The following is a 27,448-nucleotide window of genomic DNA, read 5'->3' on the forward strand; positions in this document are numbered from 1 at the left end:
AAATACTTTTATCCTCCTCCGGACAACATAAGGACCTCAGGTGACTTTCATTGGTCTCCCTAATTACTTGATATTATTGTTGTATATACAACTCTAATTCTAACTCAATATGTTTTAAAACTCTCACCTAAGACGAGTATTTCTTTGGTTTTTTTTTTTTTTTTTTGGAGGCAGTCTGTCTCTGTCACCCAGGCTGGAGTGCAGTGGTGTCATCTTGGCTCATTGCAAACTCCATCTCCTGGGCTCAAGCAATTCTTGTGCCTCAGCCTCCTGAGTAGCTGGAATTACAGGTGCCTGCCACCACACCCGGCTAATTTCTTGTATTTTTAGTAGAGACAGTGTTTTGCCATGTTGTCCATGTTGATCTCTTAACTCCTGAGCTCAGGCAATCCTCCCGCCTTGGCCTCCCAAATTGCTAGGATTACAGGCAAGAGCCACCGTGCCTGGACCTTTTTTCTTTTTTGTAGTTGGAAAAGGAAGGAATATTTTAATAGCTTTAAAATTGTTTTATTATAAAATTTTCATATTATAAAGTTTATGATTGTAATTATTTTAAAGTGTACAGTTCTGTGGCTTTGTGAATATTCATATTATTGTTCAGTCATCACCACCATCCATCTCCAGAACTTTTTCATCACCCCAAGCTTAAACTCTGTAGCCATTAAACACTAAATCCCCATTCCTCCAGCCCTTTGCAACCACCATTCTACCTCCTGTCTCTCTGAATTTGACTACTCTAGGCACCTCATACAAGTGGAATCATACATTTATCTTTTTGTGATTGGGTTATTTCACATAGCATGTCTTCAATGTTCATCCGTGTTGTAGCATGCGTCAGAATTTCCTTCCTTTTGGCCAGGCATCGTGGTTTATGGGCTTATGCCTGTAATCCCAGCACTTTGGGAGGCTGAGTTTGGATTTGGGAAGATTGCGTGAGCCTAGGAGTTTGACACCAGCCCTGGCAACATAGTGAGATCCTGTCTCTACAAAAAATAACAAAAATTAGCCAGGCATGTTGGCACGTGCTGGTAGTCCCAGCTACTTGGGAGGCTGAGGCAGGAGGATCCCTTGAGCCTAGGAGGCCAAGGCTGCAGTGAGCCATAGTTGCAACACTGCACTCCAGCCTGGGCGACAGAGTGAGACCCTGACTCCAAAAAAAAAAAAAAGGCACAAAACCCCAATAAATAGAATTTCCTTCTCTGCATAATGCTGCTATGAACATGGTACAAATAGCTGTTTTCATTTCTTTTGGGTATATATATCCAGAAGTGGAATTGCTGGATTATGTGGTAATTATGTTTAATTTTTTGAGGAACCACTCTACGGTTTTCCACAGCAGCGACACCATTTTACATTCCCGTCAGCAATGCACAAAGAGTTCCAATTTCTCCGCATCTTTGCCAACACTTTTCTTTTTCTTCCTCTTCTTCCTCCTCCTTCTCCCCCCTTGAAACTTTTTTTTTTCTTCTCGTTTTTGTAGAGAACAGGGTCTCCTTATGTTGTCCAGTCAAGTCTGCCAACTCCTGGGCTCAGGCTATCCTCCTGTCTGCCTCCCTAAGTGCTGGGATTTTAGGCTGAAGCCACTGCGCCCAACTCCCCGCTTCTTCAACTGCCATCCTAATGAATGTTAAGTGGTATCCCACAGTGGTTTTGATTTGCGTTTCCCTAGTGATTAACTATGGGAAGCAGAAGTGAATGAGACAGAATTGTGAACTTGACAGAAAAATCGTCTTGGAAAAGCCAACGTCCAACAGAAATGGTCGCTGGCTTCCATCCAGACAGTATCCCTGACCCTTGTTGGGGCAATGTCACAGAGGCTCCTGCTGAGCAGGGAGGTCTGGATTCCACACTCTTCTGCCACTGCCCAGCTCTGGACCTTAGCTTTCTATGGGTGTCAAGAGGACAAGCAGCCATGCCCATTTGTCTCGCTGGTTTTTTGGGTGTCAGATGCGCCAGCAGGAGGGACAGTGTGCGGGAAGGTGCTGGTCTGGGGAAGGTGCTGGTCTGAGGCTGGTCCTGCCAAAGCCCCGCAGGCTCACTCCCTGGTTGTGCGGAGGTGGCTGGTGCTCGCTCGTCCCCTCAGCACCCGCAGGCCGGGCCCGGGTGCCAGGCAGTTGTCCTCTGTGGAGCCTTATCGGGGCCCACAGGCCCTGCTTCCTTGACCCCACCCGGGCCTCAAAACTCGGCCTGGGGACCGCACAAGGCGGGGCTACGCGGGGCAGGGCCCGTCTGCTGGGGGGAGTGCGCTGGGAGGGCGGCGGGGGTCAGGGTCCCCGGGCTCCGACGGCCCCTCCGGCGGAGGTCAATCACAATGAAACCGTGTCCAGCGGACCCGGCAGGGGCTCGCCGCAGCCGACCTAGCCACCGTGAAGCCATGACCTGGCGCCCGAAGCTGCCGGCCGGGGTGCACTCCGCGCGGGACCCTGCGCCTCCGCAGGCCCTGGCGGGGTCGCCCCGAGGCGGGCCTGGCGAGTCCAATCGCCCTGCCCGCAGGGGACCCGCCCCTCATGGGTCTCGCCAATCGCAGGGTACGTTGCTCGGCAGTGCTGCGCGGCTTGGCCTATGGGACGGCGCGTTGTTGGGCTGCAGCGCCGCAGGCCGCACCCAGGTCGGGCGGTGGGGGCGAGCGGAGGGGCTGAGGGGCGGAGAGGCCGGGCAGGCCGCGGCTGCGGGCCAGGGGACGGGGGTGGAGCCGGAGCCGACGGGCGGTGGCCGCACTGGGACCCCGGAATCCCGCGCGCTGCCCACGATTCGCTTCTGAGGTGAGGCTCGCTAGCGGGGGCGGCGGGGGCCCGGTTCGGGCTGAGGCGGCGGCGGGGGCGCGGGGAACTGGGCCGCGGTTGCGGCGGGCGGGGGCCGCGGGGCCTGCAGCGGCCCTGGCAGCGCGGGGGGCGGGGAGGCCGCTGCGGCGCCGAGGGCGTGTTGGAGGGGTCCCTGCGGGGCCTTCGGCCTGGGCCGAGCCGGGGAGCGAGGGCGCCGCAGATCTTTCATCGGGCTAGGACCCCGGGGACTGGGCTTCTCCCGGGCCGCTCATTCCTGGCCGGCTGGTGGGCTGCAGGGGTGGGGGCGGAGGAGGAGGACCCTGGCTGGGCGCTGGTCAGCATCCTGCTTGTGAGACCGGTTCCGCGGTCCGCAGCGCTGGTGGCTCCAAGGTTTGTGTACGGACGCATCTGGGTCCTGCCTGTCGGCTCTCGTATTTAAAAACGACGGCTTCTGCCAAAAGAGAAAAGCCATATCTGCCGACGGACGCTCAAGAGATAATCGTGGAACTTTATCAGCGATGGGGCTGTTGGTCACCTTTGCCCTCCGTCTCTTTTCTTTTTTCTTAATCTTTTATTTTCGTTTTTTGGGAGATGTCAGAGGGCCTTTCCCTATTACGATGACTTTTATCTTTGCACTTGTAATGGCTCAAGATAGTTGGGAGGTAATTTGCATTCACTTTATGCATACCCACCTTGAAAAACATATTTTGGTTCGCCTGAAACTGTTGTTGGTGTGAGCATAATTTATGCCTAGAAAGACAAAAAGCAATGGTCATATCTCCAAAGACCAAAAACATAGCTGATAGCTGTATGCATTACTGGTAAGTTGAAGAAATATTTTTTGTGTGAAAAATTGACTGAGATCTTAATGGGGATAGGAAATAGAATGCTGATAGGTCGACTGTGTCTATGAGTAGAGGCGCCTAGTGAAAACAAGCTTGGAGTGGATGAGTAGGAGTTCAACAGGCACCAGAGAGAGGAGGGCATTTCAGGCAGAGGCTGTGAATTGTATGAAAGTGAGTTTGTAAACTTTGGAGTCTTGAATGGACAAAGGCCAGTGATGATACCTTTTTTTTTGAGACGGAGTCTCGCTCTGTCGCCAGGCTGGAGTACAGTGGCGCGATCTTGAGTCACTGCAATCTCCGCCTCCCAGGTTCAAGCGATTCTTCTGCCTCAGCCTCCCGAGTAGCTGGGACTATAGGCGCGCGCCACCACGCCCAGCTAATTTTTGTATTTTTAGTAGAGACAGGATTTCACCATGTTGGCCAGGATGGTCTCAATCTCTTGACCTCGTGATCCGTCCGCCTCGGCCTCCAAAAGTGCTGGGATTACAGGCGTGACCCACCGCGCCTGGCCTGCGTTAAAATTTTAATATACTCCTTTGATTTTGACAATGGGGAAAACTGGAATAGTAAAGTTGTCTTTTAAGGAAGTGGATGATTTGGGCAGTCAAAACTGCTTTTCATAGTTTCGATGTGGTTTACAATGGTATGGACAGCTGGTATGATTTGTTAGTTTTCTACTTGTGGTGTCTTTAGGTTTTAAAGTTTCGGAGAGTCGCTGAGTGATGTGAGTCTAAACTCTAGCCAGTCCCCGAATTGTGAGATAGTTTTCCTTCTAAAATATACTTCGTACAAGCTGGTCATTTTTTACCCTTAATTCTTTTGATGTTATCTGATGTACTGAGAAGGTTTTGTTTGGTGTTCAGTTTTGCGTTACTGATTTTGCCATAAAAACTTTATTTACATGATTATTAGTTTTTAGTTCTTTCTTATAGTCTTTGAATTGAATGAGAAAAGTAAATACTGAAATGCTTTGAAAGATAACAAAATATTTACTTATTGCTTGAAACTTAGAGTTAGATTGACTGCCCTTCCTTTCTTTCCTTCCATGTTTACCTCTAACATATACACATATGTAGAGAGAATAGTATAAACCCCTTTTCTCATCCAGTTTCAACAGTCAATCTTGCTTCATCGTATCCCCGCAGTCCTAGATATCCTTTAACCGTTAAATAGTTCAATATGTATATCTTAAAGACTTAAACAAAAGGTAAACATGAGTACCACTATCACAGAAAACGAATAATTCCTTAATACTTTCAAATATCCAGCCAGTGTTAAAATTTTCAGAATTCTCATTTTTTTTTTCTTAACAATTTCAATCTGGATCCACATCCTATCTGTACAATGTGACTCATTTTAATTGATAGTTTCCCCTCCATATTTAGTTTTCTCTTGTAATTTATTTATTGATGAAACCTGGTAGTTTGTCATGTGGAGTTATGCACAATCTCAATTTTACTCTGTGGCGTAGTTTCACAGAATTTACTGAAAACTGGTGGTTAGATCTGAAGGTGTGACCAGCTTCAGCTTTATTTTTGTCAAGCAAACTTCGTAGGTAGGTAGGCAGAAATGATTAGTAGTCTTTGTTCGCAGCCCTTGATTGTCAGTGCCTACAGTCATTTCAGCAAGCATTGAATATATTGATATTTGAATTCTATAACTTCCTTTATTAAATAGAATATTTTTATAAAGAGAATTTTTCATGCCTCCACTATTTGGTTATCTTGAGGTATCTCTTACAGAAAAGGGAGGATAAATGCTTAATTCTTCTCCATTATTTACTAGGTTTCACATAATGAATTGGTTCGCTAATATCCTTCAAAAGTAGCCAGTAGTAGTAGCTGGGCATGCTAGGGTGGGCTGTAATCTTAGCTCCTCCTGAGGCTAAGATGGTACGAACCTGTGAGCCTGGGAGGTCGAGGCTGCAGTGAGCCATGGTCACTTCACTGCACTACTCTGTCTCTTTAAAAAAAAAAAAAAAAAAAAGCCGAGCTCGGTAGCTCACTCCTGTAATCCCAGCACTTTGGGAGGCCGAGGCGGGCGGATCACGAGGTCAGGAGATCGAGACCATCCTGGCTAACATGATGAAACCCCATCTCTACTAAAAACGCAAAAAATTAACTGGGCGTGGTGGGGGATGCCTGTAGTCCCAGCTACTCGGGAGGCTGAGGCAGGAGAATGGCGTGAACCTGGGAGGCGGAGCTTGCAGTGAGTGGAGATCGATCGCTCCATTGCACTCTAGCCTGGGCGACACGGAGCGAGCCGTCTCAAAAAAACAAAAACAAAAACAAAAAACAAGCTGGGTGCGGTCGCTCACAATCTTGGCACTTTGGGAGGCTGAGGCAGGTGGATTGCCTGAGGTCAGGAGTTTGAGACCAGCCTGGCCAACAGTGAAACCCCATCTCTATTAAAAATACAAAAAGCTGGGCATGGTGGTGCATGCCTGTAATCCCCACTACTAGGGAGGCTGAGGCAGGAGAATCGCTTGAACCTAGTAGGCGGAGGTTGCAGTGCCATTGCACTCCATTCTGGGCAACAAGAGCGAAACTCTGTCTCAAAAAAAAAAAAAAAAGAAGTAAGACTAGGATTCTACTCAACCTTCTCATTTTTATATACCTGTATCTACTTTTCTTCTAAGCCAAACATTTTGGTTCTACTTGCTCACTGTTTCAGCTCACACTGTACACAATCAGTCTCAGAACAAGATGAACACGTGAACCTCGAAAATTTGAGACAGGTCTCGGTTAACTTAGAAAGTTTATTTTGCCAAGGTTGAGAATGTGTACCTGTGACATAGCCTCCAGAAGTCCTGATGACATGTGCCCAGGGTGGTCGGGCACAGCTTGGTTTTATACATTTTAAGGAGACATAAGACATCAATCAATATATGCAAGAAGTACATTGGTCCAGAAAGGCGGGGACAACTTGAAGCAGGGAGGGAGCTTCCAGGTCACAAGTAGGTGAGAGACAAATGGTTGCATTCTTTTGAGTTTCTGATAAGCCTTTCCAAAGGAGGCAACCGGATATGCATGTATCTCAGTGAGCAAAGGGATGACTTTGAATAGAGTGGGAGGCAAGACTGGGTGTGGTGGCTCACGCCTGTAATCCCAGCACTTTGGGAGGCCCAGGCAGGTGGATCACCTGAGATCAGGAGTTCGAGACCAGCCTGGCCAGCATGATGAAACCCTGTCTCTACTAAAAATACAAAAATTAGTCAGGCTTGGTGGTGGATGCCTGTAATCCCAACTATTCAAGAGGCTGAGGCGGGAGAATCACTTGAACCCGGGAGGCGGAGGTTACATTGAGTTGAGATCGTGCCATTGCGTTCCAGCCTGGGACAGAGTGAGAATCCGTCTCAAAAAAAAAAAAAAAAAAAAAAAAATAGGAATCTTAACATAGCATAATATTAAACTTTAACAGGGTTATTTAATTGTTAATGCTTATTCTGGCCTTTCTACATTGAGGAACCTTGAGTTTAAAGGAATGAGGGGAAGCACATTTAATACAGTTTGCCTTTTGAGCTTAATTTTTCTAGAAGTACCTTTTAAAACAGTTGTTATAACTGACATGTAACACTGTTTTTGATAACTGTTAGCTTAAACATGTTGAGCATATATTTATTTAATTAATTAATTTTTTTTTGAGACAGACTCTTGCTCTGTCACCTAGGCGGGAGTACAGTGATGTGATCATAGTTTGCTGCAGCCTTGAACTCCTGGGCTTAAGCCATTCTCCCACCTCTGACTCTGAAGTAGCTAAGAGTGTTCAGGTTCATGCCAACAGGCTTGGCAAATTTTTTTTTTTGTTTTTGTTTGAGATAGGGTCTTGCTGTGTTGCTCAGGCTGGTCTTGAATTCCTGGTCTCAAGTGATCCTCCTGCCTCAGCCTCTGAATATGCTAGGATAACAGGCATGAGTCACTGCACCTGACCTGTTTCCAGGTTTTTACTGTTAGAAGCAGTGCTCCAATTAATATTACATCTCCATATTGGGCACTTATGAGGTACATCTATAAATACATTCTCAGAAATGAAATTGCTATGTCAAAGAATAATTGCACTTTTCATTTGCATAGACATTTCCAAATTACCCTCCTGGCCCCAGTTAATATTCTTACATTTCCATCTTTGGGCACCTATGAAGTGTATCTATAGATACATTCTCAGAAGTGAGATTGCCATGTCAAAGAGTAATTACACTTTTACTTTCCGTAGATGTTTCCAGATTATCCTCCTAAGAAGTTACATCAGTTTATACTCCTACCAACTGTGTATTTTCTCCACATAATGAAGTATGGACACTAAAGTAACAATAGTCCCTATCTTACATGGTTATTGTGAGGATTAAATGAAGTAAATGCCAAAAGGTACCTACTAAGCTGTCAGCAAATGACTTATATTATTAATATAATTATTATTTTTTTCTGAACTTTATTACCAGAAATATTATAACCCTAGACAGTGCTTCATGAGGTTGGGAAAGAGGGTTCATACAATTGATCTGAGCAATATATGCCTCCAAAATACTGTTATCTGTATTAGAACAGATGGGCTCTGCATCTAGGCCTTGGGCCCAGGGAGTCTGGCATCTGGGGCTGATGTTGGGGGACAGAGCCCACAGGTATATCTCAAATTTTGCTGGAAAGGGCATCCCTCAGGAATGGGGTGCAGTAGATGTAACTACATGTGTGCCTCTGCAGCCTGGAATAGCAGCTTTGGCTGTTTGCATGGGGAGGAGAAAGTCATCATTTGGGAGGGACCTTTAGAATATCCCATCCCAAACACTTCTCTCCTTCTCTTACTCTGAAGGGCTTAATTTAAATTTGCTTTGTGGATTAACTTATTGAGAATGATTTAGGGAGTTCCTTACCTAAAAAATGTTTTCCCTCATCTGCACACTGTCGCTTGAAATTTATTTCAGAGGAGAGAGAGCCATAACCATAGGCAATGTGGTATTATGAAAGGAGCACTGGCTTTTCACTATGGGTTTACTATGGTTTGCTGAGGGTAGTTGAGTGGGTGAGAAAGTCACTTAGCTGCCCCAAGCCTCAGTTTTCTCCATTGGAAAATTAAGTGGCCATGTAGTACATGAAAGAGAGAATGTTGTGAAAACACTTTGAGAATGCAAAGGCCAAGTGAAAACATATGTCCGTACAAAAGCTTGTGTGTGAATGTTCAGAGCAGCATTATGTTTAACAGACAAAAAGCGAAACACCCCAGATGTCCATCAGCTGATGAGTGAATCAACAAAATGTGGTCTGTTCATATGATGGAATAGTATTTGGCAATAAAAAGGATTGAAGCACTCATACCTGGTACAACATGGATGAACTCTGAAAACATGCTAAGTGAAAGAAGCCAGACACAAGAGACCACGTGCCTCATGATTTTACTTGTGTGAAATGTCTCCAATAGGCAAATCTTTTTGTTTTGTTTTGTTTTTTGTGAGACTGAATCTCACTGTCTTGCCCAGGCTGGAGTGCAGTGGCACGATCTTGGCTCACTGCAACCTCCACCTCCCAAGTTCAAGCGATTCTCCTGCTTCAGCCTCCTGAGTAGCTGGGAACAGGTGTGTGCCACCACGCCCAGCTAATTTTTTTTTTTTTTTTTTCCTGAGACGGTGTCTTGCTCTGTCACCTAGGCTGGAGTGCAGTGGCGCGATCTCGGCTCACTGCAAGCTCTGCCTCCCGGGTTCACGCCATTCTCCTGCCTTAGCCTCCTGAGTAGCTGGGACTACAGGCGCCTGCCACCATGCCCGGGTAGTTTTTTGTATTTTTAGTAGAGATGGGGTTTCACCGTGTTAGCCAGGATGGTCTCGATCTCCTGACCTTGTGATCTGCCCGCCTCGGCCTCCCAAAGTGCTGGGATTACAGGCGTGAGCCACCGCCCCCAGCCACGCCTGGCTAATTTTTATATTTTTAGTAGAGATGGGGTTTCACCATGTTGCCCAGGCTGGTCTTGAACTCCTGACCTCAAGTGACCCACCTGCCTTGGCCTCCCAAAGTGCTGGGATTACAGGTGTGAGCCACTGTACCTGACCCCCAGTAGGCAAATCTATACAGGAAGAAAGTAGATTTGGGGTTGACTGGGGCTCCAGCTGGGGAGAGTGGAGTGGGAATGAGGAATGACTGCTAATGTGTATGGGGTTTCTTTTTGGATATTGAAAATGTTATAACGTTAGATTGTGATGATTAGTTACACAACTCTGAATACACTAAAACTCTGTATACTTCATTTAGAGACAGAGTCTTGCTCTATTGTTCAGGTTGGGGAACAGTGGTATAATCATAGCTGACTGTAACCTGGAACTCCTGGGCTCAAGTAATCCTCCCCACCTCAGCCTCTGGAATAGCTAGAACTACTGGTGCATGCCACCACAGCTGGCTAATTTTTAAAAATGTTGCCACTCAAAATGTGTGGCTCTGGATCAAAATGGTGAAATTCTCTGAACTAATTTTTCTCATCTGCAGAAATAGGAGTAATAATAATAACAGTCATATCTAACTGGAGGTGTGAGGCTGTGGTAAGCAAACTTACAATGCTTACAGTATGTGAGGATTCTGTCAGTGTGCTTTCTTTCCTTCTTTTCCAGAACATACAGGATGGAGGAGCAGGCCTTAAGAGGGAAAGACACAGAAGATGCAATAGAGAGCCCTGTAGCTCTTTTTTGTCTCTCTGTCTCTCCCTCTCTCTCAAAATAAAGCCTATGTAGAGGTATTTTTTTGTCTGATACAGCTGCATGTGTTTGCAGTTTAGTAGGAACTTTGTGGTTAAACCATGCTTTCTAAGATTTTCTTAAAAGGCCAACCTTGTTGCCAGATGATACCATTAATCAAGTTATTCAAGTTACTGTCACATAGGGCTTCAGGCAGGGAGGAAGGTTAGGAATGGTCTTTAGTCTCATAGAATGAACTCCCTTTTGGTCTGAGTGTCTACTTCAGTAGGAAGGGATGTGATGTTAATTGACCAGTCTTTAGGGGAAATAGATGACCCCCACCATCCAGATACTCAGTTTTTGTTCTTTTTCTTTTTTTTTTTTTTTTTTTGAGATGGCGTTTCGCTCTTGTTGCCTAGGCTGGAGCGCAATGGCTCGATCTCGGCTCACCGCAACCTCCGCCTCCCAGGTTCAAGCAATTCTCCTACCTCAGCCTCCCAAGTAGCTGAGATTACAGGCATGCACCACTACGCCCGGGTAATTTTTGTATTTTTAGTAGAGACGGGGTTTCCCCGTGTTGAGGCTGGTCTCGAACTCCTGACCTCAGGTGATCCGCCCGCCTCAGCCTCCCAAAGTGCTGGGATTACAGGCGTGAGCCACCGCGCCCGGCCTCTTTTCTTTCTTTCTTTCTTTCTTCTTCTTTTTTTTTTTTTTTCTGAGAGAGAGTCTTGCTCTTTCGCCCAGGCTGGAGTACAGTGGTGCTATCTTGGCTCACTGCAACCTCCGCCTCCCGGGTTCAAGCGATTCTTGTGCCCCAGCCTCCTGAGTAGCTGGGACTACAGGTGCACAGCACCACACCCGGCTGATTTTTGTGTTTTTTTTTGTAGAGATGGGGTTTCGCAGATACTCCATTTCAGTTTTTTTCTGAGCAACGTCTCCAGGGACTGAAGCACACATGCTTTGACAACAGAATCACCAGCAATGTCACTGACCTAGGGTGTCTGCAGCATTCAGTGTCTTCTGTTTTCCGTACTAGGTGTTTGATTGTTTTGTAAAGCAGGAAAAATTTTTTTTTTTTTTTTTTGGAGACAGAGTCTTGCTCTGTCACCCAGGCTGAAGTGCAGCGGTGCAATCTTGGCTCTCACTGCAGCCTTGACCTCGTGGGCCCAGGCAGTCCTCCCACCCAGCTTCCTGAGCAGCTGGGCCTGCAAACCCACCCCACCACACCCAGCTAACTAAAAAAAATTTTTTTTTTTTGTAGAGACAAGGCCTTGCTATGTTGCCCAGGCAGGCCTGAAGGTGCTTTTAAACTCAGTTAAGCAGGACATTTGTAGCTGTGGAAATAGCTGTAATCTAACCATCAGAGTTGTTTTAAGGATACAAATTACATAACAGTGTTTAAAGCATAATGAATGTACAGGTTGCTAGATTGGGGTTTACTCTGTTCTTTTTGTAAGTTTTTAGAAGTTGGTCACTTACTTTTTTTTTTTTGAGACAGGTTCTCACTGTGTTGCCCAGGCTGGAGTGCAGTGGCACAATCTTGGTTCCCTGCAACCTCTGTCTCCCAGGTTCAAGCAATTCTCCCACCTCAGCCTCCCCAGTACCTGGGATTATAGGCGCCACCACACCCAGCTAATTTTTATAATTTTAGTAGAGATAAGGGTTTCACCATGTTGGCCAGGCTGGTCTCAAACATCTGACCTCAGGTGATCTGCCCACCTCAGCCTCCCAAAGTGCTGGGATTACAGGTGTGAGCCACCGGCGTCTTTTTCTAATATAAGTGTTTAAGGCTATATAGCTCTCTAGAAGCATCTCTATAGTGAAGCCAATAGTTTCCAACTGTAATATTTTTGTTACTAAGTAATGTATATTTAAATTTTCATTATGATTTCTTTTTTGGCCCATAAATTATTTTAAAATGTACCTTTAAATTTCTAAATATATGGTTTTAAGAAACTCTTCTGTTATTATGTTGTTTTTTTTTTCTTTCAGACTGAGTTTTGTTCTTGTCACCCAGGCTGGAGTGCAATGGTGCAATGTCGACTCACTGCAACTTTCACCTCCCAGGTTCAAGCGATTCTCCTGCCTCAGCCTCCCAAGTAGCTGGGAGTACAGGTGCCCACCACCACGCTGGCTGGTTTTTGTATTTTTAGTAGAGACAGGGTTTCACCACGTTGGCCAGGGTGGTCTTGAACTCCTGATCTCAGGTGATCCACCTGCCTTGGCCTCCCAAAGTGCTGGGATTACAGGCGTGAGCCACCGCGCCTGGCCATTATTATGTTTTAATTGCCTTGCACCCAGAGAAATGGCTTGTGTGCTGCTGATTCCCTGGAATTTGTTGTGATTTTCTTTATTGCCAGATAAAACATGAATGTTTATAAATATTCCTTGTATTCTAAAGAATATGGGCTGGGTGCAGTGGCTCATGCCTGTGATCCCAGCACTTTGGGAGGCCAAGGTGGGCGGATCACCTGAGATCAGGAGTTTGTGACTAGCTTGGCCAACATGGTGAAACCCCATCTGTACTAAAAATACAAAAAAATTAGCCCGGTGTGGTGGCACACGCCTGTAATACCAGCTATTCAGGAGGCTGAGGCAGGAGCATTGCTTGAACCCAGGAGGCGGAGGCTGCAGTGAGCCATGATCATGCCACTGCATTCCAGCCTGGGCGACAGAATGAGACTCCATCTTAAGAAAGCAAGCAAGCAAGCAAGAAAGAATATGTATTTAATTTGTGTGAGAAAGCAGGGAGGTGCAAGGTTCTGTATATCTCTAATGATCTAACTTGTTGCTTGCATTGCTCATATTTCCTATTTACTGTTACTGATTTGAGCAATGTGGTAGATTATTATGGTAATCTCATTATGGTAGACTTGTCAGTTTCTCTGTGAGTTCTAGCAATTCTTGGTTCATGTATGTTGACAGTATTTTATTAGGTGTGTATAACCTTATACTTTTCATCTTCCTGTTGAATTGTACTTAGGTTTATGGCCTTTTCCATTCTGAATAAATGCTTTTATTTTCTCGGTCTTCATTGTCTGATATTAATATAGTTACTCCAGCTTTGTTTTGTTTGGCGTTTGCCTGGTATTTGTATTTTTGTCCATTCATTTTCAGACTGTCTGTGTTCTGTTTCATGGGTATATTAGTTTTTTGTGGCTCCTGTAACAAGTTACCACGTACGTGGTGCTTTAAAACAACAGAAATTATTCTCTCATAGTTCTGGAGGCCAGAAGTTTGAAAACAATATCACTGGACCAAAATCAAGGTGTCGCTAGGGCTGTGCATTCTTCCTCTGGAGGTTGTATGGGAGAATCTGTTCCTCGCCTCTTCTAGCTTCTCATGGCTGCCACATTCCTTGGCTGTGGCTGCATCACTCAAATCTTTATGACCCAGGTCAGATTGGTTTCTTGTCTTCCTTGTGGTTAAATCTCCCCCACCTCAATTTTATAAGGATACTGGTAATTACATTCAGGGCCCACCCAGGTAATCCAGGGTAATCTCACAATCCCAAAATACTTAATTATATCTGTAGTCTTTGCCATATAAAGTAATATTTACAGGTTCCAGGCATTATTTGGACCTGTTAACTTGGGGACCGTTACTCAACTTACTAAAAGAGTGTCTCTTATAAGTTACCTATAATTTCTGTCTTTTAACTGGCATAATTTAGTACATTTATATTATCGTGATTCAGATAAATTTGTACTTTCTTTATCATCTTAGGTTTTGTGTTCTGTTTGTCTTTTCTCCCCATGCTTGCCTTTTTGAACAACTGGGAGTTGTTTGTTTTTCTTTATATTCTTCCATCTTTTGGTTTGGAAATGACATACTCTTAATATTCTTTTAGTGATTGCCCTTGAAATTTTGCTATGCATATTTAATGAAGTCTAAAACTAATATTCTGTCACCCTCCTAGATACCGCAAAGGCATGAAAGTTCTTTAATTCCAATTATTCAACTTTCAAGTTACATGCTGCTGTTGTTCAGTGTTTTAGTCCAGACTTTTTTTTTTTTTAAAGAGACACAATCTTGCTCTGACACTCAGACTGGAGTGCACAAGTTTTTTTCTTTTCTTTTTTTTGAGACAGGTTCTCACTCTGTCACCCAGGCTGGAGTGCAGTGGCGCGATCACAGCTCACTGCAGCCTTGACCTCCTGGGCTCTAGTGATTCTCCCACCTCAGCCCCCAAGTAGCTGGGACTACAGGCACATGCCATCATGCCCAGCTACTTTTTGTATTTTTTTGTTGAAACAGGGTTTTGCCATGTTGCGTAGGCTAGTCTCGAACTCTGGGACTCGAGATCTGCCTGCCTCAGTCTCCCGGAGTGTTAGGATTACAGGTGTGAGCCACCATTGGGCATGGTGGTGCATGCCTGTAGTCCCAGCTACTCGGAAATTATTTCACACAAGTTCTCTTTAAAAAAAAAAAAAATAGAGACGAGTCTCACTATTATGTTGCCCAGGCTGGTCTTGAATTCCTGGGCTCAAGTATCCCCCCACCTCAGCCTTCCAAAGTGCTAGGATTACAGGCATGAGCCACCACTCCCAACCTTCACCTAAGTTCTTGAAAGATAATTTTGCTTGATATAGAAATCCAGATTGACAGTTATTTCTTTTCAGCATTTTGGAGTTATCCTACTTTTGTTGTTTCTGTTGGCAAGTTTGTCAGTAGTCAGTTTGTTATTCCCTTGTAGGTGGTCTGTCTTTTTTTCTTCTGGCTTCTATTAGAATTTTCTTTTCTTTATTTTAGCGTTGGCTATTCTGCATATTCATTACAATGTGTGTAAGGTATGGATTTATCTTTATTTATTTTGCTTGGTTTTTGTAGATTCATGTCTTTCAGCTCTGGGAAGTTGTCAACCATTTTCTCTTGGAATATTTACTCTTCTCTATTTATTATTTCTGCATGTAACTCAAATAAATGGTTACTAGAGTTTTTTTTTTTTTTTTCCCCTGAGATAGGGTCTTGCTCTGTTGCCCAGGCTGGAGTGCTGTGGCATGAACTCCACTCACTGCAACCTCCACCTCCTGGGTTCAAGTGATTCTCTTGTCTCAGCCTCCAAGTAGCTGGGACTACAGGTGTGCACCACCACATCTGGCTAATTTTTGTATTTTTAATAGAGACGGGGTTTCACCATGTCGGCCAGGCTGGTCTCAAACTCCTGACCTCAGGTGATCTGCCCACCTCAGCCTCCCAAAGTGCTGGAATTACAGATGTGACCCACCACACCCAGCCAACTTTCTTATTCTGTAATTTTTTATTTTTTTTGAGATGGAGTCTCACTTTGTCGCCCAGGCTGGAGTGCAGTGGCGGGATCTCAGCTCACTGCAACCTCCACCTCCCAGGTTCAAGCAATTCTCCTGCCTCAGCCTCCTGAGTAGCTGGGACTACAGGCGCATGCCACCACGCCCGGCTAATTTTTTGTATTTTTAGTAGAGACAGGCTTTCACCGTGTTAGCCAGGCTGGTCTCGAACTCCTGACCTCATGATCCGCCTGTCTCAGCCTCCCAGCGTGCTGAGATTACAGACGTGAGCCACCGCACCTGGCCAGGGTAATTTTTTCAAAGCTATGTTTTAATTCACAAATTCCTCTTTGTATCTAAGCTGTTATTCATTTTTTGACCTAAAAATTCAATTTAAATTTTTTTTATTCTAAAAATTAGCAGGCATGGTGGTGCTCCTGTAGTCTCAGAGTCCCACCTACTCAAGAGGCTGAAGTTAGAGGATCGCTTGAGCCCAGGAGTTTGAGACCAGTGTGGGCAAATCGAAACCCTGTCTTTACATAAAATACAAAAATTAGCCGGACGTGATGGGGTGCACTTGTGGTCTCAGCTACTCAGGAGGCTGAGGTGGGAGGATCACTTGAGCCCAGGAGGCAGACGTTGCAGTGAGCTGAGATTGTGCCACTGCATTCTAGCCTGGGTGACAGAGCGAGACCCTGTCTCAAAAAGAAAATCTGAGTGGTAGGGATTTTCAAGTATTTGCCTTAGTTGAGGTCTCCAAATGGAAATAGTGATTGGGCACTAGTTTAAAATGTACAAAAGGTGTATTCAGTGTAAGGTTGGTTCCAAAGTGCACGGTTTGACAGCCCAGGGAGTGAGTGAGGTGTGTTGTTGTGTTTTCCATGATACAGGGGAACTGACTCCAGTATGGCCAGCATACGAGACTTTGGTAAAATCATTACTTTGTTCTGGAACTCTATTTTAGCATCTGTAAAATGACTTCTAAAGTTCCTTCTGGGGCAGAAAATACATGCTTCTAACGTTCTGTCTCATTGCTTTTTTTTATTATAGTAATTTAATAAGCATTTATTTAAGATCTACTGCATTCAGAGCATTGTGTTAGGAATATTGAAAGTAAAGCATTGTAATAGCTCTTGCCTTCAGTAAGCTTGCAGTCTGGCAGTTGGATTAAAAAAATGACCATACCATGGGCAAGGACTTCATGTCTAAAACACCAAAAGCAATGGCAACAAAAGCCAAAATTGACAAATGGGATCTAATTAAACTAAAGAGCTTCTGCACAGCAAAAGAAACTACCATCAGAGTGAACAGGCAACCTACAAAATGGGAGAAAATTTTCGCAACCTACTCATCTGACAAAGGGCTAATATCCAGAATCTACAATGAACTCCAACAAATTTACAAGAAAAAAACAAACAACCCCATCAAAAAGTGGGCGAAGGACATGAACAGACACTTCTCAAAAGAAGACATTTATGCAGCCAAAAAACACATGAAAAAATGCTCACCATCACTGGCCATCAGAGAAATGCAAATCAAAACCACAATGAGATACCATCTCACACCAGTTAGAATGGCAATCATTAAAAAGTCAGGAAACAACAGGTGCTGGAGAGGATGTGGAGAAATAGGAACACTTTTACACTGTTGGTGGGACTGTAAACTAGTTCAACCCTTGTGGAAGTCAGTGTGGCGATTCCTCAGGGATCTAGAACTAGAAATTCCATTCAACCCAGCCATCCCATTACTGGGTATATACCCAAAGGACTATAAATCATGCTGCTATAAAGACACATGCACACGTATGTTTATTGCGGCATTATTCACAATAGCAAAGACTTGGAACCAACCCAAATGTCCAACAATGATAGACTGGATTAAGAAAATGTGGCACATATACACCATGGAATACTATGCAGCCATAAAAAATGATGAGTTCACGTCCTTTGTAGGGACATGGATGAAATTGGAAATCATCATTCTCAGTAAACTATCGCAAGAACAAAAAACCAAACACCGCATATTCTCACTCATAGGTGGGAATTAAACAATGAGAACACATGGACACAGGAAGGGGAACATCACACTCTGGGGACTGTTGTGGGGTGGGGGGAGGGGGGAGGGATAGCACTGGGAGATATACCTAATGCTAGATGACGAGTTGGTGGGTGCAGCACACCAGCATGGCACATGTATACATATGTAACTTACCTGCACATTGTGCACATGTACCATAAAACCTAAAGTATAATAATAATAATAATAAAAGAAAAAAAAAAAAATGACCATACGAAGCAGTGATAACAGCCTCTAAGAGGGAACTCTATGTGGTGGAGATATGTGTCCCCCTGCAAATACCAAGAAAGACAGTTAATTAGAGTCCATTACAGAATGTTCTTCTGATGTCCTTTTTAAAGAGATTCAGTCAGTCTTTAAAGATGATGCTATTGCTGCTACTCCTAATAATAATAGTGATGGCTACCACTTACTGTTTACTATGTACCTTGTGCTAAACACTTGACATAAGTTAACTCGTTTAATCTTAAACCAAGGAAGTAGATAATGATTCTCATTTTACAGATGAAGAAACTGAAATAGAGAGAGATGAAGAAATGTGCCTAAGGTTACGCACTTTAGTGAACTGGGATCAGAACCCGGGTTATCTGGCCTTAGAGTATAAGCCATAGATAGGAATTGAGCACATTTATTAATCAGCATTGCAAGGCTAGTGGAATTTTGATAAACACCCAAACCAGATTCTTTTCTGCACTAGTGATACCAGACAGATTTTGGAAATATAAACAGGATAGGGTGCATTAAAGTTCACTCACATTTGTTCAGTTAAACAGATGGTTGGCTTATCTTTAGTTGCTTCACTCAGAGTCATTTTCAAAACCACACCCAAGGCCAGGCAGTGGCTCACGCCTGTATTCCTAGCAGTTTGGGAAGCTGAGGTCAGAGGATCACTTGAAGCCAGGAGTTTGAGACCAGCCTTGGCCACGTAGTGAGACCATGGCTCAACAAACAATGAATAATAAACATATTTACTAATATGGGACGTCTATGTGGCAGACATTGTGCTAGACATTTTACATTTATTATTTCTAATTGCCCCAACAACCTGGGAACATATCACCGAGTGTATTTTATTACAAATGTGGAAACTGAAGTACAGAAGACAATAAGCCTATGAAGTGATCATAGGGCGTTGCTGGTACAAAGTCAAAACCTGCATCATTGGGCCCTGCGCCTCTTTGTCTGTGGGGAGAAGGGATTGTTGATGATGTGATAGCTGGAAAACATATCATTCATCAAAACAAATCCCAGGTGGATTAAAAAGAAATGTTTAAAATTATAGAGGCACTGTGGAGAAAAAGCAAAATAAAATGTTTATCAGAGATAATGCCTTAACATTTTCTTGGAACATTTTATTAGATGTGTGCCTGGGAAGGAATGATAACTTTCTTTTTAAAACCAGAAGAAATCACAAAGGAAAAGGTTTGTCGACCTAAATATGCAAAATGTTAAAATATTTTCTTATTGAAAAATAAAATTATAGAAGATAATAGTCTGAGAATGACAAATATGATAAAAGGGTCAATACCTGTACTATTTTTTCCAGATGTGTAGAAATAAATACATCAAGATCTCAACAGACATGTATACAAAGGAAATAATAGGCCATGGGAAATTTTAAATGTAAATAAGCATATAAAAAAATTCATGCTCACATACTGAGAGAAATGCCAAATAAAGTAGACATTTCTACACTCCAGCCTCGGCAACAGTGAGACCCTGTCTCAAAAAAGCAAAAACAAAACAGACATTTCCCATCTACCAAAACAGAGAAATTTTAGTGATAGCCTTTGCTTCCTTTTCAGAGTATGTAAGCCAAAAGGAAGTGAAACTTTTTATTTAATCCTCACCCATTTTGGAGGTTTTCTTTACTGTAAGTTTTCCTTTCCAGTGTCAGGCTTACCCTTCAAGCAGTTACCACTTTAGACACATTGTTTGCCGCCATTTCATTCAGCAGCTGCGTTATTCATAAGATCACTTTATAATGACATACTTTTTCATCTTCCTGTTTTATAATTATTAAATGGTTCCCCTGATATTGCTCCATTTTTTTTTTTCAGGAGAAACATTCTCAAGTTAGTACTGTTAATCCCTCCTTACGTGTTTAATTAGATTATAGAGTGTTGGTTTTTTCCTTCTTTATAAAACGTAGAGTTTTCTATACTGATGTGTCCGGTCAACCTGTGCTTCCTGACTTAGCTGAGTCTTCCTGCAGTCTTTATGGGGTTTCATAAAGTGAGCAGGTACCATTCTCACTTAGTTATAACTTCCCTGAGGTCTAGAAATCTCCTTTTCTTCTTTTCTTATTGTCCTACCTCTGGGAGTTGTTTGTGTGAGCTTTAGTCTCCAAATCTAGCCATCTAGAGGCGGACGTACTAGCTACGTTTGCTTTATCAACTTTGGGAATTGACGTAATTTTGGAAACATAAGACCTTCTTAATTCAGAGATACAAAACCCAATTTGATATGCAGATTGTCCATTTGCAGTCTGGAATTTCCTTGTGAGTGGCGGACTTGTGAGTGAAATTTGGAGTGTTTTAGTTTGCTGCTGTACTCCAAGGGTCTCTTCAGTCAGATGTCAGTTGTGACTGAATGAAGCAAAGCAAAGGTTTTTCTTAGTCATATGCCTCTAGAAACAAAACTTAGATTAGCATTGTTAGTCCAAAATGTTAGATCTGGAAATGTATTTGTTCTTCAATATGTATTAATTGAGAGACTATTACGTGACAGCTCTGTGAATACAGTAGTGAATGAGACAGACAAGTTTCTTGTCCTCTTGGGAGTTTTATTATACTAGGGGAGATAGTTTATTTCTGACAGTAATACTAAGAGTTAACACTTAAGTACTTCCTATTTGTCAGGCACTTATTCTAAGCATTTTACGTGCATTAACCTGTTGTTAAACTCATATTTCAAGTGTGGAAACTTCCACCAGAGAAGTTAAGAAATCTTGCCAAAGTTACAGTCAGTAAGTGGCTGAGCTGGAGTTTGAACTCAAGCAGTCTGGCTCCAGAGTCTGTGCCCTGATAGTGATGATAAGTACTTTGAAGGGTAAGAAAACACAAAAAGTCCAGGGTGATTTGAGAGAGCTGGGAGTGGGGACTGTTCTAAATAGGGTGGGCAGGGAAGCAAACTTCAAAATTTAGAGTTGAAATTTGACCTGCAGCCTAACTGATAAGGACTAAGGCATTCAAAGTAGCTGGAATAAATTGTTTGTTCTAGGCAGAGAGGACAGCAAGTACAAAGACTCTGAGGCAGGAAGGGGCTGGGGGTGTTTGAGGACAGAAGGGAGACTAGTGTGTCTGGGAAATGGTGAGCAAGGGAGCGTGGGGGCTGGGGGCCAAACTGGGAAGGCCCCTGCATATTGGGGTCAAGAGTGCAGATTTTATTCTAGGGACTGTGGGAAGCCATTGAACTCTTGGCCCCAAGTGGTCCTTGGCCTCCCAAAGTGCTGGGATTACAGGCATGAGCTACCACTACCAAAATAAGTAGGGTGCAACATTTAAATATATTAATACCTTTATGGAGAATGAATTATTAAGAGTTTATGAGTTTAGATGCAGAGAGACAAGACGAGATTAAGAGTCTTATTTTGAATAAGTTAGGTTCGAGTAGATTTTAAATATTCAAAGAGATGTTTTGTTGGCATTTGGACATACAAGTTTGGACTCAGGGAAGAGTTTAGGGCTAGAGATAAAAATTTGGGGTCCATTAGTGTATATAAATCAGTGGTTCTCAACTCTGAGTGCACATTTGACTCACCTTTAAAAATGCTTATGCCCAAGCTCCATTCCTAGAGATTCAGATTCTGTGGGTGTGGGTTTGGGTCTAGCCATGGTTTGTTTTAAATCTATCTAGGTGGCTCTAATGTATGACGAAGGCTGGGAACCACTGGTGGAGGTGGTATTTAGAGCCAAGGATGGGCCTGGATCAGTGTGATCCTTTAAGGCAAACTTGTCCAACCTGTTGCCCACATGTGGCCCAGGACAGCTTTGAATGCAGCCTAACACAAATTCGTAAACTTTCTTAAAACATTATGAGATTTAAGTTCATCAGCTATCGTTAGTGTATTTTATGTGTGGCTCGAGACAATTCTTCTTCCATTGTGGCCCAGGGAAGCCAAAAGATTGGACACCCCTGGCTTAAGGCAATGGTATAGCTAGGGAAGAGAAGCAGCTCAGGGTACTGGGGCACCCCAGCAGGTAGAAGTTGGATAGAAGAGGTAGAACAGCAAGGGAGACTCACAACAGTAGCTGGAGAGGTAGGAGGAAAACCGGAAACTGATGTCTGAAAACTGGAAGAGGACAGTGATTCCTGAAAGTGGGAGCAGCTGTGCCAGATGCTGCTGAGAGCTGGTAAAGTGAATGCCGTCAGAAGGAATTGAAACCAGCTTCACTGAGTGGGTCTCAGAGGTTCAAACCAGGGTTTTAGGAGCTGTGGATTCAAATCCTACCCCTGACATTAGTTTTCTATTTAAAATTAAACAGGATGCTCTTTTCTTAGCCTCTTTTTATCTTTGCTTATTAACCAAAATGTAACTGAACTATCTCAATGCTTAAAGAAAGGAGATGATAAACAGACAGCCTTATTCCCCTCTCCCATTCCCAAACAAAAGCCAATTCTTACCTGGGGTTTTGGCTCTAGCTTTCTCTCTGCCTGGAATGCCTTTCTGGATATATGGCCACCTGGCCTAGTGCTCTCACCACCTGTTTGTCTGTGAGTCCTTCCTCAGCTGTCCCCTTCTCTGGGAGCTTTCCTCTGCTCTTCCTACTTAATGATGTGACTCACCACCCCACCCCCTGGACTCCCAGTTCCCTACCCATAGCACTTGTCGCCTTCTAACAGACTGTGTGATTTACTTATTTAGGATGTTTACTGCCTGGCTTCCCTGCAGGAATGTAAGAAATCTTTGTTTTGTTCATTGATGTCCCCCGAGAATCTGGATTGCTGAGCAATGCCTGGTCTATAGCAGCCTCACAGTTAGTGCTTGGTAGATATTTGGTGACTGAGTGCTGACTCCATGAAAATGATTGTCATCCTTTGACTCTGCTCCAGTTGCATTTGAAAAGTTGCATGGGATCTGCCACTTCTCTCCATGACCCAACTATAGAGACTTCTAGAGTGTGGCTTCTCCCCTCTACCTCAGTACTGTCATGGCTATTGAATTTTTTTGAGACAGAGCTTCACTGTGTCACCCAGGCTAGAGTGCAGTGGGATGATCATGGCCCACTACAGCCTCTACTGGGCTCAAGTGATCCTCTCACCTCAGACTCCTGAGTAACTGGGACTACAGGTGCATGCCACCACACCCAGCTAATTTTAAATTTTTTTTTTTTTTTTTTTTGTAGAGCTAGGGTTCTGCCATATTGCCCAGGCTAGTCTCAAACTCTGGGCTGAAGCGATCTGCCCACCGCTGCCTCCCAAGGTGCTGGGATTACAGTTGTGAGCCACTGTACCAGGCTTTACTTGGAATTCTTAGAGACTTCAGAAATTATTTGAATGTTAATATAGAAAAGTGGTAATAATTAGAAGCAAATTATATATATGAGAAACAGTATTTAATATATTTTGGAGACCAAGTGTTGTTATGACAGGGATCAGAAATTTTCAGTTGTCACTGACAGTAAAAATCATTGCAAGAAGCAATTTGGTGCTGTGGAAAGTTGATAGGCTTGGAAGCCAGGATACTTGGTTCTTAGGTTTGTCCAGTAATCTTAGCCACCCTACAGTGAGTGTCTGCTATCTGCCAAACATTCTGAATGCTTTCCAGACAGCATTTTTGATTTTACTATATCACTCATGGTTGCCATTACTACACCTTGTTTTTTTTTTTTTTTTTTTCCTAAGAGATAGGGTCTCACTGTGTTGCCCAGGCTGGTCTCAAACTCCTGGGCTGAAGCGATCCTCCTGCCTCAGCCTCCCAAGTAGCTGTGAGTACAGGCATGAGCCACTGTGCCTGGCTACTATACCCTGTTTATAGATGGGAAAACTGAGTCCCAGAGAAAAGATAAGAAAGAAAAGATTCTATTCTGATATGAACAGAATCATTTTGGAGTGGAGACCATGTGGGGCACATAACCCCTATACATTGTCAACTAGAGAGTTTGGTTAACTTACTGTCTCTACCTTAGGGTAAGACACAATCTCCGAGGACCTACATTTTATGACCTGTGAGATCAGGATAAGGCTATCCTGTTAAAACACTTAAATAACAGAATTTATGGCCAGGCGCGGTGGCTCACGCCTTTAATCCTAGCACTTTGGGAGGCCGAGGTGGGCAGATTGCCTGAGTTCAGGAGTTCGAGAACAGCCTGGGCAACACGGTGAAACCCCATCTCTACTAAAATACAAAAAATTAGCTGGGTGTGGCGGCGTGTGCCCGTAGTCCCAGCTATTCGGGAGGCTGAGGCAGGAGAATTCCTTGAACCTGGGAGGCGGAGGTTGCAGTGAGCGGAGATCGTGCGTGCCATTGCTCCACCCTGGGTGACAGAGCGAGACTCTGCCTCAAAAAAAAAAAAAAACAAAAACCAGAATTTCTATTGTAAAATACAAAACTTTAAACAAATGTTTTGTATCATTATGCTGCTGAAAATACAATGTCCCAACAGTGTCCTCTGTTCATTTTATACCCACAGTGATGCTTATTATTTTATTTATTCGAATGTATCTGAGATGCCAAGCTCAGGAGATTTTTGGAGTACTGCCCTGTGTGCCCTTCTGCCAGGTGGCCCTATGCTTATAAGCACTCTTAGGTGTTTACACTTCCTTCCCCTTTCTTGTCAGGGTCCCTGGCTCCCTCTGGAGTCTCCTCTCCAGGAGGTGGGGGGCGCTGATGTCAGCAGGAAAGGGGGGCTTATTGCTCTCAGTGATGCTTATTATTTTATTCACGTTCTTAATGGTTTGAGTTTTTGGTTTTTTAAGAGATGGGGTCTTGCTTTGTTGCCTGGCTGGACTTGAACTCCTGGGCCCCATTGTGCCTCACTTGTTTTATTTTTCAAATTTTACTATTTCGTAAATTTATCTTTTATAAATTAATCTTTAAAAAAATGTGTGTGTGTGTATATATCTATGAACAAATAAAGGATCTCCTGGTCATCTCTGTCCCCATCCACCCAGCTCCCTGTTCCTCCTTACAAGTAAATCACCATTGTAAGTTTCTTGTATATTCTTCCTGCATTTCTTTATGCAAATACAAGCAAATGTGAATATTTTTCTTGTTCTCTTCCTTCCCCCAACAAAAGATACCATACATACACTGTTTTCTCTTGTTTTTTTTTTTTCCTGCCTGTCTTGTTTTTTTTTCCTGCCTGACAGTATTTCCTTGTTTTTGCGAAGACTAGACCATCTAAAATTTTGTGTACTCATAATTACTTGATAGCATAAAGACTTTCAAGTCTCCATCAGCTGACATAATTAATTTTCAATGAACATACTTTTGGCAAGTATTCTTAGGCTTATTTTTGTGATTTTTAAATGCTTCCTGCCTAGCTCTAAAAAGGAAAACCTGGCACCATTCTCAGACGTTTCAGAGTTAATGAAGTATCTCATGTCTCAGCCTTTGCGTGTACAGAATAAATACGTTTTTCTCAGTATACTTACCCATTGTGGTGTTCTCAGTTTATGAGCCCTTGCTATAATTTTCAAAGCTTTCTTTTATCATTTGTCTTTCAGATAAAACAACTGCTTCACAACTAGAAACTTTTAGTTGTTGATTATTAAATTCTGTCAAAACTGCCCTTTGTTTTTTGTGATCAGTATTTTAATCTCCCTTATCTACAATCCTGCCAAACTTCCCCACCTTCCCCCCGCTCCAGAAAAATAAAATCCAACTCAAACCTTACTTAGCAAACCACCCTCACAGAGTGAAATTCAGAAAAAAATTTCGTTTCAATAAAAAGATTTTGAAAGATTTCATCACTTCAACAAAAGTATAGTTAAAAAATTAAAATACTATATTAATTGAAGGACAGTAACAGTATAATGAGGGAGCAAAATTAGAGAAAGCAGCTGACATTGCCAGAAGATAAGTTAAATTCTGCTTTTTCCCACATGTAATTGTTCAGGACATGTGGCTCAGAATATGCGAATTAGTAGAGTAACTACAGCAGAGTCTCTCTTGCATTGTGTTGTTTGCTCAATTGCGAGATAGCATACATATACAATTATTTCTCCTAGATTCACTTCTGAAATCTTAACTGCAGTCTGCTTTGTGGAATTTCTTCTTGAAAGAACTTGTTTAAGAGTATGCTGATTGATATTTGTTCATGGGCCATCTGAAGATTCTGGATGTTATTTTGTTTTATTTTTTGAGACAGTCTCCCTCTGTTCCTCAGGCTGGAGTGCAGTAGCACGATCTCAGGTTACTGCAACCTTCGCCTCCCGGGTTCAAGCAATTCTCCTGCCTCAGCCTCCGGAATAGCTGGGACTATAGTCACGCACCATCACACCCAGCTAATTTTTGTTGTGTGTGTATTTTTAGTACAGACGGGGTTTCACCATGTTGGCCAGGCTGGTCTCAAAGTCCTGACCTCAGGTGATCTGTCCGCCTTGGCCTCCCAGAGTGCTGGGATTACAGGCGTCAGCCTCTGTGCCTGGCCTGGAGGTTATTTTAAATAGTTTTTTTTTTGGATGAAAACAAATTTTGTGAAAATTAGTAATACAGAATGATTTTGTGTTCTTTTATCATTCATTCATTTACCAAATATTTATTGAGGCCTGTTCTGTGCTAAATGGTGGGGAGGTGGTGCTGAACTAGACAGAAGAGCCCCAGTATGCCTGCTAGCTCTTCCCGTGTTTACATTTTGATTTTCTGTGCTGCAGTACAGTAGATGAGCTTGGCATTGAGAGTGAGTAGTCTTGGATTTAGGTTTTGAGCCGGCCATTTATTTATTGTGAGACCTCTGGAACTTAAAACTCTGAGCCAGCACACCTGTAAATACCAATACTTTGGGAAGCCAAGGTGGGTGGATTCCTTGAGCCCAGGAGTTCAAGACCAGCCTGGGAAACTTGGCGAAACCCCGTCTCTACAAAAAATATAATAATTATCTGGGCATGGTGGCACGCTCCTGTAGTCCCAAGCTACTTGGCAGGCTGAGATGGGAGGATCACTTGAGCCTGGGGGGCTGAGGTTGCAGTGAGCCAAAATCACGCCACTGCACTTCAGCCTGGATGACAGAGCAAGAGCTCAGTCTGAAAAAGAAAGAAAGAAGGAAAACCCACAAAAACACTGAGTCAGTCTTTGATCTGCGCATGGAGGAATCTTGCAGGGTGGTTGGAATTAACGAGTGTGTGTGAGAACATTGTTCTCTGCAGTGGTCTTTATAGGGTCCTTAGACAATTCATGGTCACTTTTCTGGATCCCTTGCATTTTCTAGCTGCATTTTCTCAACTGGGTTTGGGAAAAATTAGGTCTGGAGTTTGGGATGGGGAGCTGTTTTTACTTTACAGGTGAGGTAACTCCATACGTGTTGACGTTTTATAGGAGTATGAGTGGAACCAGCCTCTGATTTTTGGCTCAGTACTGGCCCTTGGACTGGAGAGTCCTGTTGTCAGCAACAAGAACACAGTTTAATGAGAAGCAGTTAAGAGTGCAGTCTCCAAACCATAGTCTTAATTTCAGATTCTTGCTTCTCCACTTACTGCCTACTAAACCTTAAGCAAGTAACTGGAATATGTCTCATAATACACCATAGGATTAATTAATGCTGTAGTTAAAAGAAAAACAACACCAGCTATGTAATTGTATAAAAGACTTAATACAATGTGGACGATTTAGGCTGGGAAGCCGTTAACGAACCATTCATCATAAAAGAGGGAGGAAGCAAGAGGACCCACTTGAGTAGGCTGGGACACATTGCTGTGGTTCAA

At 43.4% G+C, this 27,448-nt stretch overlaps 1 protein-coding gene across 12 annotated transcripts in view; it reads left to right on the forward strand.

Annotated features, from left to right (window-relative positions):
* Positions 1–2,587: 2,587 nt before the first annotated feature.
* Positions 2,588–27,448, forward strand: part of ADD1 (adducin 1) — an 87,329-nt gene continuing 62,468 nt past the window's right edge. For 8 of the 12 annotated variants that reach the window (XM_054486604.1, XM_054486599.1, XM_054486605.1 and 5 more), the window contains exon 1: positions 2,588–2,762. The gene's annotated coding sequence lies outside the window, so the exon portion shown is untranslated. The remainder of the gene's footprint in view (positions 2,763–27,448) is intronic. The other 4 variants (XM_063664429.1, XM_063664427.1, XM_063664428.1 and 1 more) reach the window with 4 other exon arrangements.

Source organism: Pongo pygmaeus, chromosome 3, assembly GCF_028885625.2.
Source record: "Pongo pygmaeus isolate AG05252 chromosome 3, NHGRI_mPonPyg2-v2.0_pri, whole genome shotgun sequence".
Classification (NCBI taxonomy): Eukaryota; Metazoa; Chordata; class Mammalia; order Primates; family Hominidae; genus Pongo; species Pongo pygmaeus.